General features: G+C 45.3%; 1 protein-coding gene and 1 long non-coding RNA gene across 2 annotated transcripts in view; one reads left to right on the top strand and one right to left on the bottom strand.

Annotated features, from left to right (window-relative positions):
- Positions 1–22,209, top strand: part of LOC123741878 (zinc finger protein 184-like) — a gene marked incomplete at both ends in the record, with an annotated part of 464,177 nt that overhangs the window by 21,798 nt on the left and 420,170 nt on the right. The gene's annotated exons all lie outside the window — the stretch shown is intronic.
- LOC123741825 (uncharacterized) overlaps positions 18,570–22,209 on the bottom strand; it is an 8,534-nt gene continuing 4,894 nt past the window's right edge. Inside the window, exon 3 of the long non-coding RNA XR_006769375.1 lies at positions 18,570–19,128. This is a non-coding gene — a long non-coding RNA (uncharacterized lncRNA). The remainder of the gene's footprint in view (positions 19,129–22,209) is intronic.

Here is a 22,209-nt window from a genome sequence, read left to right as displayed (position 1 = left end):
CTTTAGAGTGTTTTCTATCCATATATAATAAGTATATGCATATTCTAGTTACTGGGTAGGATTAGTAACCAGATTAAATCGGGTAAAAAAAATTTATCCAGACGTGCAAATGCTGCCCCCTAGCCCTAACAGGTTAACCTGTGTTTAGTCGTTATTGTTTATTGTTTTCCCGTGTATGCTTTATTCTAATATAATTAAAAGATGAGTATTCACATCCCGCCTGCGATTTGGTCTATTCAACAATGGCTACCACTGTTACAGAACAACCCACCAAACAAAGACCAAGCAGCGGAGAAAGGAGCAGCAGACGGAATACATGGACTATAGTGAGAGCTGGACTTGGGAGGATATTCTGGACGGGGCAGGACCTTGGCACCAGGCTGGGGAATACCGTCGCCCAAGGGAAGAGATAGAGGTGGCCAAGGCGGAGAGGCGTCGATATGAGGCTATGTACGCGCTGAGGGAGAAGCACGAGAGGCACCCCCAATAAAAAAAATTGGGTGGGGGGGGCACACGGGTAGTTTGGCTGGGTCAAGGATGAGCCCTAAGCCAGCTACCCGTGCTTATAGGAAGAAACATATGGAGTGGAGGGCGCCGTGTTTTGAAGAAGTGCGCACGATCTCGGCCATACGGACGCACAGTCCAGTGCGAGTTATTCCAGCCCCTCGCAGATGCCGTGCTAGAGTGGGCATCCAGCCTGGTAGGAGGATGCCTGCGCAGCGCGTCTGGTCGCCGGTACGCCTCCTAGGACCAGGCTACCCTGCTCCCGCTCTACGCACGGTAACCATCAGGCCCCTACACAGCCCAGTTCGCCCTGTACCAGCACTCCGCTCGTACAGGGCTGCTAGTTCCATCCAGCCAGGACGGGTTGTGCAGGAGGTGCGATCAAGGCCACCTGTGCGCCTCCCTGGCCCAGTTGTTACAGTTCCCGCCTCTCGTGCTGACCCGGAAGTGCGAACCTCTAGTCTGGCACGTCCAGTACCAGCACCACGTATCAAGCTTCCAGTGAGTCAGCCTAGTCCTACTCAGCCTGTTTCCGCTCCTCGCACTAGCCTTGAGGTGCTTGTCCCCAGGCTGGTACCTCCACTACCAGCCCCATGCATCAGGCTTACAGTGCCTCGTCCAGAGTGTCCGGCAACAGTGCCTCATCCAGAGTGTCCGGCAACAGTGCCTCGTCCAGAGTGTCCGGCAACAGTGCCTCATCCAGAGTGCCCGGCAAGTGCCTCGTCCAGAGTATCCGGCAACAGTGCCTCGTCCAGAGTGTCCGGAACCAGGGGAGACGGCCCACTGTCCGGAACCAGGGGAGACGGCCCACTGTCCGGAACCAGGGGAGACGGCCCACTGTCCGGAACCGGGTGAGTCTGCTACCAGTCCGGAGCCGCCAGTACCGCCCGCCAGTCCGGAGCCGCCAGAGCCGCCCACCAGTCCAGAGCCGCCTGCCAGTCCAGAGCGGCCCGCCAGTCCAGAGCCGCCAGAGCGGCCCGCCAGTCCGGAGCCGCCAGAGCGGCCCGCCAGTCCGGAGCCGCCAGAGCGGCACGCCAGTCCGGAGCCGCCAGAGCCGCCCGCCAGTCCAGAGCCGCCTGCCAGTCCAGAGCGGCCCGCCAGTCCGGAGCCGCCAGAGCGGCCCGCCAGTCCGGAGCCGCCAGAGCGGCCCGCCAGTCCGGAGCCGCCAGAGCCGCCCGCCAGTCCGGAGCCGCCAGAGCCGCCCGCCAGTCCGGAGCCGCCAGAGCCGCCCGCCAGTCCGGAGCCGCCAGAGCGCCCGCCAGTCCGGAGCCGCCAGAGCGGCCCGCCAGTCCGGAGCCGCCAGAGCGGCCCGCCAGTCCGGAGCCGCCAGAGCCGCCCGCCAGTCCGGAGCCGCCAGAGCGCCCGCCAGTCCGGGAGCCGCCAGAGCCGCCCGCCAGTCCGGGAGCCGTCAGAGCCGCCCGCCAGTCCGGGAGCCGCCAGAGCCGCCCGCCAGTCCGGAGCCGCCAGAGCCGCCCGCCAGTCCGGAGCCGCCCGCCAGTCCGGAGCCGCCAGAGCCGCCCGCCAGTCCAGAGCCGCCCGCCAGTCCAGAGCCGCCAGAGCCGCCCGCCAGTTCAGAGCCGCCCGTCAGTCCAGAGCCACCTAAGTGGGCGAAGCCTAGGGTGGAGCGGAGTCCACGTCCCGAACCTAAGCCACCTCCAGTATAGGTGGGTTGGGGAGGGGGGGGGTAGCACTAGTGCCGTTGTTGACGGCAGCCACCCTCCCTTCCCTCCCTTTGTTTAGGGGGAATTTGGGTTTTGTTTTTGTTGTTGGTTTTTCTTTTTAGGTGCATTCTGGGGTCTGCACCTTTGGGGGGGGGGGTACTGTCATGTCCTGGCCAGCAGAGGGAGTAATTGTATTATATTTGGTGGCAGAGGGGTATTTGTTTCATATGGTTCAGGTTGTGTGTGTTATTTAAGGGGTGTTTGATTTATGTAGTCTGGGGTTTAACCTGTTATGGCTAGGTGGCAGTATTTTCATGGCTGGATAAAAAACGTACCCGATTTAATCTGATTATTAGTCCTGCCCAGAAACTAGAATATGCATATAATTATTAGCTTTGGATAGAAAACACTCCAAAGTTTCTAAAACTGTTTGAATGGTGTCTGTGGGTATAAGAGAACTCATTTGGCAGGCCAAAACGTGAGAAGATTCTGTACAGGAAGTACCCTGTCTGACCATTTCTTGCCCTCTCTATTCATTACAAAGGATCTCTGCTGTTACGTGACACTTCCTACGGCTTCCATGGTCTCTCAGAGCCCAGGAAAAACCTGAATGACATAATTCAAAGCCCTGGCTGAAACACACAAGCTCTTTTGCTAAGTGGTCTATCAGAGGACAAAGGGCTTCATGCTCGTGCACTGGCCGCCCCCGTCTTTCTGTTTTTCCCTCTATTTATCGAAACGCAGATTCCCGGTTGGAATATTATCGCTTTTTTACGAGATAAATTGCATAAAAATTGATTTTAAACAGCGGATGACATGCTTCGAGGTACGGTAATGGAATATTTAGAAATGTTTTGTCACGAAATGCGCCATGCGCGCGACCCTGATTTTACATTCGGATAGTGTCTAGAACGCATGAACAAAACGACGCTGTTTGGATATAACGATGGATTATTTGGGACCAAACCAACATTTGTTATTGAAGTAGAAGTCCTGGGAGTGCATTCTGACGAAGAACAGGAAAGGTAAGACCATTTTTCTTATAGTAAATCTGACTTTGGTGAAGGCTAAACTTGCCGGGTGTCTAAATAGCTAGCCCGTGATGGTTGGGCTATGTACTTAGAATATTGCAAAATGTGCTTTCACCAAAAAGCTATATTAAAATCGGACATATCGAGTGCATAGAGGAGTTCTGTATCTATAATTCTTAAAATAATTGTTATGTTTTTGTGAACGTTTATCGTGAGTAATTTAGTAAATTCACCAGAGGTTTGCGGGGGGGTATGCTAGTTCTGAACGTCACATGCTAATGTAAAAAAGCTGGTTTTTTTATATAAATATGAACTTGATTGAACAAAACATGCATGTATTGTATAACATAATGTCCTAGGGTTGTCATCTAATGAAGATCATCCAAGGTTAGTGCTGCATTTAGCTGTGGTTTTGTTTTTTGTGACATTATATGCTAGCTTGAAAAATGGGTGTCTGATTATTTCTGGCTTGGTACTCTGCTGACATAATCTAATGTTTTGCTTTCGTTGTAAAGCCTTTTTGAAATCGGACAGTGTGGTTAGATAAAGGAGAGTCTTGTCTTTAAATAGCTGTAAAATAGTCATAGGTTTGAGAAATTGAAGTATTAGCATTTCAAAGATTTTGAAAATCGCGCCACAGGATTCAACTGGCTGTTACGTAGGTGGGACGAATTCGTCCCGCCTAGCCCAGAGAGGTTAACCAAACCCATGTGTCCGAGACTTTGTGTCCAACAGGTGAATTACAGGAGAAGATGATTCACTCAATCCAACCAGGAGACTGGGTGTGGATCCAGTCCCTCAGGAGAAAAGAACTGGAAGCAGCCACGGTGGGAGGGCCCATACCAAGTGTTCCTGGTAATAGCCTTCGTGGTGAGAATAGCTGAAAGAGCTACCTGGGTTCATATCACACATTGCGGGAGGGTAAGACACACTGACACTGTCGAACAATCACAGAGTTAGGAGAAGAACCGAATACCAATAAGGTTCGGGGGTTACCTCTCTAACGAAGATTCCCAAACCCGCCCGATCCTCACTGTGTGCGTTCATAGAAGTGAAAGTGTGGGTTGGCCTCTAGCCAGTGATATATTCTCCAGGAGGGGGTGGGGCTTTACAGGGGTACTGGTCAGTCTGAGCTGTCTGATTGTGGGAGCCATATTCCTAATACACCATGAACCACTCGAGAAGTCAGAAAGTGGTGACTTGACCCATAATGTAGAAGATGAGGAGTTTTTATGGCCTAGGTACAAAAGGTCACTCGATCTGGATAAAAAGGAAGTGAGAGTAGAGTTAGGGAAGGATGTCTCAATAGAGTTCTATGCAGACCAAATGGGGTCCCTAACCTCCTGGCAGTCTAGGACTCGGACTTCATGGGGAAGATATCTGTGTAGATCCCGGTGTAACTCATGGAATCGGGTCATAGCTCACACAGAGAGAGAAGGCTATGTCAATCCACACACCCAATATAGAAACAGATGGTGTATAGTGAAGGCCAGGGTTTTTGACTGCAATCCAGAGCAAGGGAAGTATTGCTTGAAGATAGGAATGACCATTAAAAGCATAAAGAAAGAGGATTTAGGGTTATGGTATGTTGGCCTTGACCAGACCATTGTCGACACTGCGGTACCATTCCGAGTAGTAGAGGTTAGGACAGGAGATAGTTCTACCGCCAGCCAGAATACCAGTAGTACCCCTGATAAAACTGACATTACCCGTGTAGTCATCCAGAGCCAAGGACCGGTGAGGATAGTTCAGACGAAAGATCTTAAGGAAGTGATTGAGGTGGAGACTTGGTTTGGGGATTCCAACCTATGGCTGGAATGGATTCAGTATACAGCTAGATCAGTAGCTAAAGAAGAAGGTTATGCCTGCACAACAGCCAAACTTCAGTTGACAACCATCCCCTTTCTACTCGATGGAATTAATTTACCAAAGGGAATGGCCTGTATGGTAAAGCTGTTCATGAAGGCAAGGAAGCCAGACAGTTGCACTGATCTGCATTATCTGTATCCTATGTGCCTGTTAGATCCAGACTTCCCCTTTCACAGTCGCAGGAGGAGACTATTATTGTGTGGCTCGACACAACACACACGGATGGAACGTAGGGGAAGTAAGAACATGCAATAGGACAGAGAATGTTACAACTGACGAGACAATGAGGGACCTGACTGGGTGGTTGAGTTCCGAGGACTTTAGTAAGATAAAAAGGCAGAGAGCGGATGTCTGGTGGTTGTGTGGAGGTATGAAGCTGTGGCCAAACCTGCCTGCAAATTGTACTGGTATTTGTGCATTGGTACAGTTAGGCATGCCCTTCACCCTTATACAACACAAAGACCCAGTGCCAGGTGAAAGAGAGGGTCCTTTGACGATAGAATTTACATTGATAGCATTGGGGTTCCAAGGGGGGTGCCTGATGAGTTTAAAGCAAGGAATCAGATATGGGCTGGATTGGAATCAAGTCTTTTTTGGTGGTTGACTCTCAATAAAAATGTGGATTGGATAAATTACATTTATTATAACCAACAGCGTTTCATCAACTATACCAGAGAGGCAATTCAAGGGTTAGCAGAACAGACAGCTGCGACCACTTTGATGGTATGGCAGAATAAAATAGCTTTGGATATGCTTCTGGCTGAAAAGGGTGGTGTGTGTGTGATGTTCGGATCTGAATGCTGTACTTTCATCCCTGAGAACACAGCTCCAGATGGATCAGTGACCAAGGCCCTGGCCGGTCTAAACAATTTAGCTCAGGAGTTAGCAGAAAATTCCAGGGTGGACACGGCACTCACGGGATGGTTTGATAGTACGTTCGGAAAATGGAAAAAGGTTGTAATCACTGTGTTGTGGGCTGCTTTCACCTGTATGACTGTGTTGATATTATGTGGTTGTTGTTTGGTCCCTTGTGTGAGAGGTCTCATTTCCAGGGCTCTGGAGAGATCGATGACGGAGCAGATGGTGAGATACGGACCGATTCCAAGTTCAGACCAGTGGGATGACAAATACCTACCGCCGAGCCTTGTGGAGGATTCATTCAATTACGAGGAGCCCATGTTAGACGAGACCATCTTTAATGTTTAGGAAGACTGTTTCTCTAAATGAAGGTCATAGCAAAAATCCTAATCCGAAGAGTTATGACTGGACATAGGCTTAGAACAGTCATTGATAAGTATGTAATGAAAATACATGTATTCGTTTTCTTTGATCTAGTTTGATTTTGTGTGACATTTCTGAATCCAATAAAAATAGATGTGTTATAGTCTATGTGAAATATTTAGCCAATAGGGTTGATTGTAATGGAAATAATATGATTAACCTGTTAGGGCTAGGGGGCAGCATTGACACGGCTGGATAAAAAACATACCCGATTTAATCTGGTTACCACTCCTACTCAGTAACTAGAATATGCATATACTTATTACATATGGATAGAAAACACCCTAAATTTTCTAAAACTGTTTGAATGGTGTCTGTGAGTATAACAGAACTCAAATGGCAGGTCAAAACCTGAGAGATTCCTTTACAGGAAGTGGCCTGTCTGACCATTTGTTGAACTTGTTTTCCATCTCTATCATTTACTAAGGATCTCTGCTCTAACGTGACACTTCCCACGTCTTCCATAGGCTCTCAGAGCCCGGGAAAAAACAGAATGTCGTCATTCCAGCCCCAGGCTGAAACACATTATCGCCTTTCTCAAGTGGCCCATCAAGAGACACTAGCTTATGCGCGTGACCCCGACCGCCCCCGCCTTTGGGATTTTTTTCCTCTGTTTGCCGAAAAGGAGATTCCCTGTCGGAATATTATCGCTTTTCTACGAGAAAAATGACGTAAAAATTGATTTTAAACAGCGGTTGACATGCTTCGACGTACGGTAATGGAATACTTTGAATTTTATTGTCAGGAATTGCGCCAAGCGCGCGACACTTCTTTACTATTTCGGATAGTGTCTGGAACGCATACGAACAAAACGCCGCTATTCGGATATAACGATGGATTATTTTGGACCAAACCAACATTTGTTATTGAAGTAGCTGTCCTGGGTGTGTATTCTGACGAAGACAACAAAAGGTAATGACATTTTTATAATAGTAAATATGATTATGGTGAGTGCTAAACTTGCGGGTGTCTAAATAGCGAGCCCGTGATGCCTGGGCTATGTACTTAGAATATTGCAAAATGTGCTTTCACCAAAAAGCTATTTTAAAATCGGACATATCGAGTGCATAGAGGAGGTCTGTATCTATAATTCTTAAAATAATTGTTATGCTTTTTGTGAACGTTTATCGTGAGTAATTTAGTAAAATGTTAGCGAATTCCCCGGAAGTTTGCGGGGGTATGCTAGTTCTGAACGTCACATGCTAATGTAAAAAGCTGGTTTTTGATATAAATATGAACTTGATTGAACAAAACATGCATGTATTGTATAACATAATGTCCTAGGGTTGTCATCTGATGAAGATCATCAAAGGTGAGTGCTGCATTTAGCTGTCTTCTGGGTTTTGGTGACATTATATGCTGGCTTGAAAAATGGGTGTCTGATTATTTCTGGCTTGGTACTCTGCTGACATAATCTAATGTTTTGCTTTCGTTGTAAAGCCTTTTGAAATCGGACAGTGTTGTTAGATTAACGAGAGTCTTATCTTTAAATGGCTGTAAAATAGTCATATGTTTGAGAAATTGAAGTAATAGGATTTTTAAGGTTTTGAAAATCGCGCCACAGGCTGGCAGTGGCTGTTATGTAGGTGGGACGAATTCGTCCCGCCGGTCCCATAGAGGTTAAAGGTTTGACTAAATGATTTCACCCTAAAAAAGGTATAACCGAGTGATTATAAGATGAATGTACTAATGTGTGTGTGTCAGAAAAGTTGACCTCTTGGGGCTACCCTAGGTTAGGGAGCGCCACAGCGCATTTTGAAAAAAATTCGTTCCCATTTTCAACGGCCTACTAATCAAACTCAGAAGCTAGGACATGCATATACTTATTATATATGGATAGAACACACCCTAAAGTTTCTAAAACTGTTTGAATGGTGTCTGTGAGTATAACAGAACTCATATGGCAGTCAAAACCCCGAGACCGATTGAAACAGGAAGTGTAATTCTGAATTGTGGACTCGACTTCATCACTTTGCCTATTAATCAAACCGTGAGCAATGGTTCACTGAGCACTTCCTATTGCTTCCACTAGATGTCCCCAGTCTTTTCACAGTGGTTTGAGCCTTATACAGTCGAAACTCAGTGAATGATACGCGTTGGAAATTGGTCACAGGGGATGGGCCATCACCATTATGACGTCGGCGGCCCTGTCTACCCCCACCTTTGGAAGTGTTTCAAAACACTCTGCAATCGTCCCCGTCAAATCTTATTGGCTCTCTTGGTGTTACAGGCCCTGAAGATTAATGTTTTACAACGTTTGACATGTTTGAACGAACCTAGAGGAGGGGAAAAGTACATTTTCCTAAACTTCTGTCCCGCGCACGTCGGAAGATTTGGAGATAGCCCTAGGACACGCTACCAACAGCAGGTTAATGGAACATGAATTATGGACTTTTTCGACCGAAAATACATCTGTTGTGGACCTGGGATTCTGAGTGCTTTCTGATGAAGACAACTAAAGGTAGGCGATTATTGACAATATTATACAAGATGAGATGTGACATGCGATTGTTCCAAGATGGCGCGGCGCTAGTATTCCAGGCTCATTTTCTGAGTATCGCATCTCCTTTTATCGCAAAGTGTGATTACCCAGTAAAGTTAATTTAAAATTGAAACCTTTAGGCTTGCAGTAGATTATGTAACATGGGGCAGGATATGATAAGCAATGTATGAGATGGAGAAGACTTGTAAATAAGCATTGACAGTGTTAAAGAAGAGGAGGGGCATTTGTAAGGGGTATGACATATGGTATGACCAAATGTCAGGTATAAAAGGCTGTGTACATTGTATGATATTCAGAGCTCTCGTAAATAAACATTCTGACCAATTGTAGGCTGGCTCTCTGTCTGCTTCATTCAACCAGAATCTTACACCCTCTGGGGGGCAGACTGAGTAGTTTAATTGAAGTTCGGTTTATGAACATTGGGAACAGAAGTCCCATGACAGAAGGTAGAAACTAGGGCCTGTAGGACCTGCCTTGTTGATAGTGTTGTTAAAAATGTAGAGCAGGGCTTTATTATGGAAAGACTTCTCCACATCTTAGCTACTGTCGTATCAATATGTTTTGACCATGGCAGTTTACAATCCAGGGTTACTCCAAGCAGTTTAGTCACCTCAACTTGCTCAATTTCCACATTATTCATTACGAGATGAACAGGTGAGCAGTACGCATCTATGAAATGAGAGCATTAACAGTGTGAGGACCGTTAAAACGTCTTAGGGCTAGGGGGCAGTTTTCGGAAGTTCAGAGAGTCTGGCGAGCCCAAAGTAAAATGCCTGTTACTCAGGCCCAGAAGCTATGCATATAATTGGTAGATTTGGAAAGAAAACACTCTGACGTTTCCAAAATTGTTAAAATAATGTCTGTGAGTATAACAGAACAGATATGGCAGGCGAAAACCCAAAGAAAATCCGACCAAAAAATAAATAAATAAAATAACAGGCTCATATTTGTAAAGCTATTGAAAACTCCTATGTCTGTCACCCAGATTGCAATTCATAATAGCTTCCACTAGATGTCAGCAGTATTTATTCAAGGTTTTGAGGCTTCTATTTTGAAAAATAAATAAATATTTACACTTTCAGTGAGCTGACTGCTTGGGTCACTTCAGTGTTTTTGCGCGCGATGGAGAGGGTGCGCACTTGCGAATTTGTCATTCCTATTGAACACAGTACTTTCCGTATGAAATATTATAGTTTATTTACATTTTAGACAACCTGAGGATGATATAGACACGTTATTTGACTTGTTTGGACGAAATTTACTGGTAGCTTTTAGAACTTCTTTGTCTGCATGTTGAAGGAGTGGATTTCTGAAGTCATGGCGCCTGCTAAACAGACTATTTTGGCATATAAAGAAGGACTTTATCGAACAAAACGACCATTCATTCTGTAGCTGGGACCCTTGGAATTGCAAACAGAGGAAGATCTTCAAAGGTAAGTGATTTATTTTATCGCTATTTGGGATTCTGTGACGCCTGTGCTTGTTTGGAAAATCTGTTGTTGTGGGGTGCTGTCCTCAGATAATCGAAACCTATGCTTTCACCGTAAAGCCTTTTTGATATCTGACAACGCAGTTCGATTGCCAAGATTCTAAGCTTTTAAATGATGTATGACACTTGTATTTTCATGAATGTTTAATATATTTCTATTTTGAATTTGGAGCTCTGCAATTTCACCGGATGTTGTCGTAGATGTTTTTCTAGCGGTCCGCGAGCACTAAGAGTTATTAAAACCATGTGCCCTGATTTAGTTAAAACTGGTTCCATCAGAGCCCTTACAAAACCTTTTACAACTGATTCATCACTGTCATACCTTATAGGGTCCAGAGTTTTCCTGGTTAGGTCAACAGATAAGGACAAACTCTGGGCCCCAGTGCAAAAAATTCCCCCCCCCCACTCTGGGACCTATGGTTGCCACCAGTCTGCTTGCCGTTCTCAGTTATTGTCAGGTTCTGTATGTGGATGATTAGGGCTTTATTCAGAAAAAGTTTCTTGGGCTACTTTGATTTGTCAAGTGGGCGAGATGTGAATTCCGTGTTTATCTTCATGGACAAACTTGTTGTTCAAACCTACGATGGCTCAGCTTCAAGGGAACGTATCTGCTGTCTGTATTTCCAGCTGAGTCCCCTCCTGTTCCATGGTTTAACAAGCGATGACCACTCCACTACCATTGTCAACTACCTCCTCACATGAACTGGAAGCCACGTCTCATGTGGCCCCCTCATCCACTGGCACATTGAATGTTTCCTCTCTAAGCACAGTGAGGGAACCCCTGTCAATTTTTCTCTCATTACTTTATGTAGAGTCAATCACAATCACAATATTACACATCTATTTGACTCCTTGCTTGGAGTAACTCATTCTTAGCTCTTTTGTCTCACTGTGTAGTGTTTTTGTGTTATTGTCTTCCCAGTCAAATCCTGTCCTGCACTGGTCAAGTCTCTGAACACCTCAACTCATGCCTCATACCCTCATTCAATCACTGCTGTGATCCCTTCCCAAAATGGTGTAAGTAGCCCTCTCATTCCTATTCCCCATAATATTGTACTGTAAGTGTCTTTATTAAATGCTTTAGGTTAAAATAATTACTCTTTGACGATTTTAGAAACACATTTTGACGTCTCTGTGGGTCTCCCATCCTCCTCAACAACAGAAATGTCTAATAACGTCTAATACAATTCATCATTAATAATTTTGCAAGTTTTCTTTGTTCTGAAGCCTGATTCTACTCACTGTGGTAGTGTGGAAGTGTTGAGCTGTATTATTTGGCCTGTGGTCCTGTTGTCCCCAGTCCCAGTGGTGAAGATAATGTCTTAATTGAGCTTCTTGTCTGTGACTGAGATACGTAATCTGCACATTTACTAAAACGTCAGCTCTCATCTCTCCCAATGTTCTCAATGTCAAACCATGAAGGCCGGGTAGTTTTTTTTCATGATTGCAACTCAGGTCATTTTAGTCGGCTGGCCATCGCTACATATTCGTCGTCAGACCCACTGGCTCCAGGTCATTTATAAGTCTATGCTAGGTAAAGCTCCGCCTTAGCTCAGCTCACTGGTCACGATAACAACACCCACCCGTAGCACGCGCTCCAGCAGGTACATCTCACTGTTCATTCCCCAAAGCCAACACCTCCTTTGGCCGCCTTTCCTTCCAGTTCTCTGCTGCCAGTGACTGGAACGAATTGCAAAAATCGCTGAAGGCGGAGACTTATTGCTCCCTCACTAACTTTAAACATCAGCTATCTGAGCAGCTAACCGATCGCTGCAGCTGTACATAGTCCATCTGTAAATAGCCCACCCAATCTACCTACCTCATCCCCATATTGTTTTTATTTACTTTGCTGCTCTTTTGCACACCAGTATCTCTACTTACACATCATCATCTGCTCATCTATCACTCCAGTGTTAATCAGCTAAATTGTCATTACTTTGCTACTACGGCCTATTTATTGCCATACCTCCTCACGCCATTTGCACACACTGTATATAGACTTTCTTTTTTCTGTTGTGTTGACTGTACGCTTGTTTATTCCATGTAACTCTGTGTTGTTGTTTCTGTCACACTGCTTTTCTTTATTCTTGGCCAGGTCGCAGTTGTAAATGAGAACTTATTCTAAACTGGCCTACCTGGTTAAATAAAGGTCAAATAATAAAAATAAAAAGATCCTATATCATAATGAATCAGATTACATGGAGAGATGGGACTGATCCTAGATCATAATGAATCAGATTACATGGAGAGGGGGGGACCTGATCCTAGATCATAATGAATCAGATTACATGGAGAGGGGGGACCTGATCCTATATCATAATGAATCAGATTACATGGAGAGGGGGGGACCTGATCCTAGATCATAATGAATCAGATTACATGGAGAGGGGCGACCTGATCTTAGATTATAATGAATCAGATTACATGGAGAGGTGGGACCTGATCCTAGATCATAATGAATCAGATTACGTGGAGAGGGGCGACCTGACCTTAGATTATAATGAATCAGATTACATGGAGAGGTGGGACCTGATCCTAGATCATAATGAATCAGATTACATGGAGAGGGGGGACCTGATCCTAGATCATAATGAATCAGATTACATGGAGAGGGGGGACCTGATCCTATATCATAATGAATCAGATTACATGGAGAGCCGGATATATATAATATACCCTACTATTTTTTTATATTTAATATGCCATAAACTATTGTTTTTTTTAACAGTTTCATTAGTTCATTGTAATTAACTTAATCATTATGACACACCCCTCTCTATTGTCATTGTTTGCACTAATTGCACTGTTTTTCTACATAACCTGGTTCAAGTATTGATGACATCACCCTGAAGAAGGCACAGTGATGCTGAAACGTTGGTAAATACCCAATAAATGACTGGGAGTTTATATATGGAGTGTGGGATTCTCTTTATTTTGATAGTTTATAACTCTTATGTAGTTGCCATCTTTTTGTGTTTTTCAGGCAGCCTGGGAAAGAACTGAAAAAACTCACTAAAGAGTCAAGACAGAGACACCAGAAAGACCCAAGAAGACTTGGACACAGCATCAGAGGACAGAGGGATGTTCAGAACTCACTCAGTCTGGTCAGTTGGTGAGGGTAGACTTGGAGGCTGCTTACCTGACATGGAGGAAGTCCCCCCTCCTCTCCCCTACCTTCCCTATACCCCCCTCCTCTCCCCTACCTTCCCTATACCCCCTCCTCTCCCCTACCTTCCCTATACCCCCTCCTCTCCCCTACCTTCCCTATACCCCCCCTCATTATGTTGGACCATCATGTTTATTTGTTTGAATCTTTTCTTTGTTAGTGATCAGGTTAGAAGAGAATGACTCCTCAACCCAAGAGGTCCTGGAGCAGCTGTGATCAGGTTAGAAGAGAATGACTCCTCAACCCAAGAGGTCCTGGAGCAGCAGTGATCAGGTTAGAAGAGAATGACTCCTCAACCCAAGAGGCCCTGGAGCAGCTGTGAGAGAGCAGCAGTGTGGAAGCATTTGGGGAAATTTAAAGAAGGTTTCCTGGAAAAGAGGATTGACTGTTATGTAAAGGGTCAGAGCCACTGAGTGGACAAAATATTAAGGATACCTTCCTAATATTGAGTTACGCCTGGTCAGTTTGTCATGGAAAGAAATGTGTCCTTAATGTTTTGTGTTAATTACATAATAACTATACATTTATGGATTGTTTTATGTAGCCTATTGTTTTCTCTTTATTCAACCTGCCATCTACCCACCTGGGGACTGAGGGTTATGAGAGAACCCCCACATCACTAGCTTCTCTTTATTCAACCTGCCATCTACCCACCTGGGGACTGAGGGTTATGAGAGAACCCCCACATCACTAGCTTCTCTTTATTCAACCTGCCATCTACCCACCTGGGGACTGAGGGTTATGAGAGAACCCCCACATCACTAGCTTCTCTTTATACAACCTGCCATCTACCCACCTGGGGACTGAGGGTTATGGGAGAACCCCCACATCACTAGCTTCTCTTTATTCAACCTGCCATCTACCCACCTGGGGACTGAGGGTTATGAGAGAACCCCCACATCACTAGCTTCTCTTTATTCAACCTGCCATCTACCCACCTGGGGACTGAGGGTTATGAGAGAACCCCCACATCACTAGCTTCTCTTTATTCAACCTGCCATCTACCCACCTGGGGACTATGAGAGAACCCCCACATCACTAGCTTCTCTTTATTCAACCTGCCATCTACCCACCTGGGGACTGAGGGTTATGAGAGAACCCCCACATCACTAGCTTCTCTTTATTCAACCTGCCATCTACCCACCTGGGGACTGAGGGTTATGAGAGAACCCCCACATCACTAGCTTCTCTTTATTCAACCTGCCATCTACCCACCTGGGGACTGAGGGTTATGAGAGAACCCCCACATCACTAGCTTCTCTTTATTCAACCTGCCATCTACCCACCTGGGGACTGAGGGTTATGAGAGAACCCCCACATCACTAGCTTGCATGTTCTGCAGCCTTGTAAAGATAAGGAGGGGACGACTGGGAGGCAGGTTGGCATTTATTGTCATGAATCTTGCCCTGGAGGCAGGTTGGCATTTATTGTCATGAATCTTGTTCTGGAGGCAGGTTGGCATTTATTGTCATGAATCTTGTCCTGGAGGCAGGTTGGCATTTATTGTCATGAATCTTGCCCTGGAGGCAGGTTGGCATTTATTGTCATGAATCTTGCCCTGGAGGCAGGTTGGCATTTATTGTCATGAATCTTGTTCTGGAGGCAGGTTGGCATTTATTGTCATGAATCTTGTCCTGGAGGCAGGTTGGCATTTATTGTCATGAATCTTGTTCTGGAGGCAGGTTGGCATTTATTGTCATGAATCTTGCCCTGGAGGCAGTTCAGCAAAATATTCACTAGCTTGCACAGGCACAAAGTAATATAATCCGATTTTAATCCTAACCTCAACCACACTGCTAATCCTTCCCTTAAATTAAGACCATAAAACAACATTTTCCACAGCCAATTCTGACTTTGCAGCTGACATATCTAGAGGAAATCGCACAGTTCTGCCTCCAGGTCAAGATTCATGACAAACGTCAACATGAGACAGGGAGAAGCAATGTAAAAATCAATAACAAAACTGTTTCCACTATTAACATGCTTTTTCTTGTTTCAAGTATGTTTTATTATGATAAGTACAATATAATCATATATACTTGTACAACTATGGAGCGTATGTCCACATATAATTGTACAATTTGTTTTTCCAACATAAAAGACAAGAAATGATCACATTGGTATTTTAACAGTGTTATTGTAAGAGTTTAAATGTTTAAACAGAGGATACATCTAAAACAGGATAAAACAAGTGCAGTATGTTCTGAGAATGTTACTGTTTGTCCAGTGTGTGTGTGTGTGTGTTTGTCCAGTGTGTGTGTGTGTGTGTGTGTTTGTCCAGTGTGTGTGTCCAGTGTGTGTGTGTGTGTGTGTGTCCAGTGTGTGTGTGTGTGTGTGTGTGTGTGTGTGTCCAGTGTGTGTGTGTGTGTCCAGTGTGTGTGTGTGTGTCCAGTGTGTGTGTGTGTGTGTCCAGTGTGTGTGTGTGTCCAGTGTGTGTGTGTGAGTCCAGTGTGTGTGTGTGTTTGTCCAGTGTGTGTGTGTGTTTGTCCAGTGTGTGTGTGTGTTTGTCCAGTGTGTGTGTGTGTGTGTTTGTCCAGTGTGTGTGTGTGTGTGTGTGTTTGTCCAGTGTGTGTGTGTGTGTGTGTGTTTGTCCAGTGTGTGTCCAGTGTGTGTGTGTTTGTCCAGTGTGTGTCCAGTGTGTGTGTGTGTGTCCAGTGTGTGTGTGTGTGTCCAGTGTGTGTGTGTGTGTCCAGTGTGTGTGTGTGTGTGTCCAGTGTGTGTGTGTGTGTGTCCAGTGTGTGTGTGTGTGTGTCCAGTGTGTGTGTGTGTGTGTCCAGTGTGTGTGTGTGTGTGTCCAGTGTGTGTGTGTGTGTGTCCAGTGTGTGTGTGTGTGTGTCCAGTGTGTGTGTGTGTGTGTGTCCAGTGTGTGTGTGTGTGTGTCCAGTGTGTGTGTGTGTCCAGTGTGTGTGTGTGAGTCCAGTGTGTGTGTGTGTGTGTTTGTCTAGTGTGTGTGTCCAGTGTGTGTGTGTCTGTGTGTATCCAGTGTTTGTGTGTGTGTGTGTCCAGTGTGTGTGTGTCTGTGTGTATCCAGTGTTTGTGTGTGTGTGTGTCCAGTGTGTGTGTTTGTCCACTTTGTTTGTCCAGTGTGTGTGTGTGTGTGTGTCCAGTGTGTGTGTGTGTGTGTATTTTTGTTTGACCAGTGTGTGTGTGTGTGTGTGTGTGTGTGTGTGTGTGTGTGTGTGTCCAGTGTGTGTGTGTGTGTGTGTGTGTGTGTGTCCAGTGTGTGTGTGTGTATGTGTGTGAGTCTGTGTGTGTTTTCGTTTGTCCAGTGTGCGTGTGTCCAGAATGTGTTTGTGTGTGTTTGTTCAGTGTGTGTGTTGAGTGTGTGTGTCCATTTTGTGTCCAGTTTGTGTGTGTTCAGTGTGTGTTCAGTGTGTGTTCAGTGTGTGTGTGTGTGTGTGTGTGTGTCCAGTGTGTGTCCAGTGTGTGTGTGTGTGTGTGTCCAGTGTGTGTGTGTGTGTGCCCAGTTTGTGTGTCCAGTGTGTGTGTTTGTGTGTGTGTGTGTTTGTGTGTGTGTCCAGTGTGTGTGTGTTTGTGTGTGTGTGTGTGTTTGTGTGTGTGTGTGTGTGTGTGTGTGTGTGTGTGTGTGTGTGTGTGTGTGTGTGTGTGTGTGTTTGTCCAGTGTGTGTGTGTGTGTGTGTGTGTGTGTGTGTGTTTGTCCAGTGTGTGTGTGTGTGTGTTTGTCCAGTGTGTGTGTGTGTGTGTGTGTGTGTTTGTTTTTGTCCAGTGTGTGTGTGTTTGTCCAGTGTGTGTGTGTGTGTGTGTGTTTGTCCAGTGTGTGTGTGTGTGTGTGTTTGTCCAGTGTGTGTGTGTGTTTGTCCAGTGTGTGTGTGTGTTTGTCCAGTGTGTGTGTGTGTGTGTTTGTCCAGTGTGTGTGTGTGTGTGTGTGTGTTTGTCCAGTGTTTGCGTGTGTGTGTCCAGTGTGTGTGTGTGTGTGTCCAGTGTGTGTGTGTGTGTGTCCAGTGTGTGTGTGTGTGTGTGTCCAGTGTGTGTGTGTGTGTGTGTCCAGTGTGTGTGAGTCCAGTGTGTGTGAGTCCAGTGTGTGTGTGTGTGGAGTCCAGTGTGTGTGTGTTTGTCCAGTGTGTGTGTGTGTGTTTGTCCAGTGTGTGTGTGTGTGTGTGTGTGTGTGTTTGTCCAGTGTGTTTGTGTGTGTGTTTGTCCAGTGTGTGTGTGTGTGTGTTTGTCCAGTGTGTGTGTGTGTGTGTGTGTGTGTTTGTCCAGTGTGTGTGTGTGTGTGTGTCCAGTGTGTGTGTGTGTGTGTGTGTGTCCAGTGTGTGTGTGTGTGTGCCAGTGTGTGTGTGTGTGTCCAGTGTGTGTGTGTGTGTCCAGTGTGTGTGTGTGTGTCCAGTGTGTGTGTGTGTGTGTCCAGTGTGTGTGTGTGTGTGTCCAGTGTGTGTGTGTGTTTGTCTAGTGTGTGTGTCCAGTGTGTGTGTGTCTGTGTGTATCCAGTGTTTGTGTGTGTGTGTGTCCAGTGTGTGTGTTTGTCCACTTTGTTTGTCCAGTGTGTGTGTGTGTGTGTGTCCAGTGTGTGTGTGTGTGTGTGTGTGTGTATTTTTGTTTGACAAGTGTGTGTGTGTGTGTGTGTGTGTGTGTGTGTGTGTGTGTGTGTGTGTGTGGTCCAGTGTGTGTGTGTGTGTGTGTGTGTGTGTGTGTGTGTCCAGTGTGTGTGTGTGTATATGTGTGTGAGTGTGTGTGTGTTTTCGTTTGTCCAGTGTGCGTGTGTCCAGAATGTGTTTGTGTGTGTTTGTTCAGTGTGTGTGTTGAGTGTGTGTGTCCATTTTGTGTCCAGTTTGTGTGTGTTCAGTGTGTGTTCAGTGTGTGTTCAGTGTGTGTGTGTGTGTGTGTGTGTGTGTGTGTGTGTCCAGTGTGTGTGTGTGTCCAGTGTGTGTGTGCCCAGTTTGTGTGTCCAGTGTGTGTGTGTGTGTTTGTGTGTGTTTGTGTGTGTGTGTTTGTGTGTGTGTCCAGTGTGTGTGTGTTTGTCCAGTGTGTGTGTGTGTGTGTTTGTCCAGTGTGTGTGTGTGTGTGTGTGTGTGTGTGTGTGTGTGTGTGTGTGTGTGTGTGTGTGTCCAGTTATTATTTCAGGGACACTGAAGAGCCAACAGAATAAACCCAAAACCCTGGATAGAGGGGCTCAGTGAATGTGGAGGTGAATGTGATCAGGTGGGTCAGTGTGTCAGAGGAGGCTCTATAGAAGGACAGAGTGCCGGCTGACCAGTCCAGATACACTCCTACTCTGTGGGAGCTGGAGGAGGGGACATCTATGGTAGTGGAGTTATTATTGTGACAGGCAGAGTAACTGTTGTCATAGCAGAACAGACTCCAGGACTTGTCATTGGATCCAAGACAACAGTACTTAACCACTCCTCTCCTGTTGATTCCTTTATATGTCACTCCTATAACAGCCCCCCCACTCCACTCAACCTCCCCTCTCCCACTCCACTCTACCTCCCAGTAACAGCGCCCAGTCAAACCCTCTCCACACAGCACCTGTCTCCAGTCCTCAAATCTCTCTGGGTGATCAGGATACGGCTGCTTCTCTCTCCTACATGTCACCTTTCTGTTCTCCTCAGACAGAGAGAGGTGTCTGTTTACTGTGTTTAGGTCCAGTGTGAGATCACAGACATCTGATGGATGAAACCAGATACAATATTAGAAATCATCATCATTCACATTAGAATGTTAACTCACTTTTCACTAATTCATTTAATGTAGATGTTTCTAGGTATCAAAAGGAGCAGTTAAGGTAACTTGAGACTTGTTGAATGATCACATGTTATACTGTTCCGGAACTCCAATTTGAGCAGCAGCAGCTGAAAAATGAGCTCCTACAAATATTGAAATTTACATGGTTTTTAGAGTGAAGTACATCGGAAAAAAGCAAAAGAAAACTGCAAGACTGAATAGGAGAAAAAACAAGCAACAAACAAAGAAGATAGGCTTTTGAAAAATAACTATTTTTCATAAAATTGTAGTTATCTTAGCAAGCTGAATTGTTTACCAGTTGCTAAGCAGTTGCTAGGGACTCTTTTGGAAGAAGCTAGCTAGCTAACGAAGAACAACAAAGAATATCTAGTTAACAGAAGAAAAGAAAGAGAAAATCAGGACAGAAGAAAAAGGATATCAAAGTGAAACAGTTCTCTAAAGACACAGGAGACAATAATACAAGAAACAACACTTCTGTAGCTTGTCAACTATGTGTCTGTCTATCCCTGTTCTCTCCTCTCTGCACAGGCCATACAAACGCTTCACACCGCGTGGCCGCTGCCACTCTAACCTGGTGGTCCCAGCGTGCACGACCCGCGTGGAGTTCCAGGTCTCCGGCAGCCTCTGGAACTGCCGGTCTGCGGCCAACAAGGCTGAGTTCATCTCAGCCTATGTTACCCTCCAGTCCCTAGACTTCCTGGCGCTGACGGGAACATGGATTACCACAGATAACACTGCTACTCCTACTGCTCTCTCTTCGTCTGCCCACGTGTTCTCGCATACCCCGAGAGCATCGAGCCAGCAGGGTGGTGGCACTGGAATCCTCATCTCTCCCAAGTGGACATTCTCTCTTTCTCCCCTGACCCATCTGTCTATCTCCTCATTTGAATTCCATGCTGTCACAGTTACCAGCCCTTTCAAGCTTAACATCCTTATCATTTATCGCCCTCCAGGTTCCCTTGGAGAGTTCATCAATGAGCTTGACGCCTTGATAAGTTCCTTTCCTGAGGATGGCTCACCTCTCACAGTTCTGGGTGACTTTAACCTGTTGGGTCTAGGGGGCAGCATTTGCACGTCTGGATAAAAAAAATGTACCCGATTTAATCTGGTTACTAATCCTACCCAGTAACTAGAATATGCATATACTTATTATATATGGATAGAAAACACTCTAAAGTTTCCAAAACTGTTTGAATGGTGTCTGTGAGTATAACAGAACTCATTTGGCAGGCAAAACCCTGAGACATTTTCTGACAGGAAGTGGATACCTGATGTGTTGTATTGATTTTAAACCTATCCCATTGAAAAACACAGGGTTTTAGGAATATTTTGGCACTTCCTATTGCTTCCACTAGATGTCACCAGCCTTTACAAAGTGTTTTGAGTCTTCTGGAGGGAGATCTGACCGAACAAGAGCCATGGAACGGTGATGTCCCATTAGACACCTGGCGCTACTTCATGTTGGGTACCCTCGTTCCAATACGTTATAAAAGGCTATGCATTCGTCCACCTTGAATATTATTCATGTTCTGGTTAAAAAAGGCCCTAATGATTTATGCTATACAACGTTTGACATGTTTGAACGAACGGAAATATATTTTTTCCCCTCGTTCATGACGAGAAGTCCGGCTGGCTTACATCATGTGCTAACGAGACGGAGATTTTTGGACATAAATGATGAGCTTTTTTGAACAAAACTACATTCGTTATGGACCTGTGATACCTGGAAGTGACATCTGATGAAGAGAATCAAAGGTAATGGATTATTTACATAGTATTTTCGATTTTAGATCTCCCCAACATGACGTCTAGTCTGTATCGCAACGCGTATTTTTCTGGGCACAGTGCTCAGATTATTGCAAAGTGTGATTTCCCAGTAAGGTTATTTTTAAATCTGGCAAGTTGATTGCGTTCAAAAGATGTAAATCTATAATTCTTTAAATGACAATATAATATTTTACCAATGTTTTCTAATTTTAATTATTTAATTTGTGACGCTGACTTGACTGCCGGTTATTGGAGGAAACGATTTCCTCAACATCAATGCCATAGTAAAACGCTGTTTTTGTATATAAATATGAACTTGATAGAACTAAAAATGCATGCATTGTCTAACATAATGTCCTAGGAGTGTCATCTGATGGAGATTGTAAAAGGTTAGTGTATCATTTTAGCTGGTTTTATGGTTTTGGTGACCCTGTCTTTGACTTGACAAAACATTACACACAACTCTTGTAAATGTACTGTCCTAACATACTCTAAATTTATGCTTTCGCCGTAAAACCTTTTTGAAATCGTAAAACGTGGTTAGATTAAGGAGATGTTTATCTTTCAAATGGTGTAACATAGTTGTATTTTTGAAAAATTTGAATTTTGACATTTATTTGGATTCAAATTTGCCGCTCTTGAAATGCACCTGCTGTTGATGGAGTGCACCACAGGTGGCACGCTAGCGTCCCACCTAGCCCCAAGAGGTTAACCTCCCCACGTCTACCTTTGACTCATTCCTCTCTGCCTCCTTCTTTCCACTCCTCTCCTCTTTTGACCTCACCCTCTCACCTTCCCCCCCTACTCACAAGGCAGGCAATACGCTTGACCTCATCTTTACTAGATGCTGTTCTTCCACTAATCTCATTGCAACTCCCCTCCAAATCTCCGACCACTACCTTGTATCCATTTCCCTCTTGCTCTCATCCAACACTTCTCACTCTGCCCCTACTCGGATGGTATTGCGCCGTCCCAACCTTCGCTCTCTCTCTCCCGCTACTCTCTCCTCTTCCATCCTATCATCTCTTCCCTCTGCTCAAACCTTCTCCAACCTATCTCCTGATTCTGCCTCCTCAGCGAGAGTTGCACCCCTTCTGAAAAAACCTACACTCGATCCCTCCGATGTCAACAACTACAGACCAGTATCCCTTCTTTCTTTTCTCTCCAAAACTCTTGAACGTGCCGTCCTTGGCCAGCTCTCCTGCTATCTCTCTCAGAATGACCTTCTTGATCCT

This window comes from Salmo salar, chromosome ssa03, assembly GCF_905237065.1.
Source record: "Salmo salar chromosome ssa03, Ssal_v3.1, whole genome shotgun sequence".
NCBI lineage: Eukaryota > Metazoa > Chordata > Actinopteri > Salmoniformes > Salmonidae > Salmo > Salmo salar.
The sequence above is the reverse complement of the archived record's forward strand: the minus strand, read 5'-3'. Positions and strand labels throughout refer to the sequence as shown.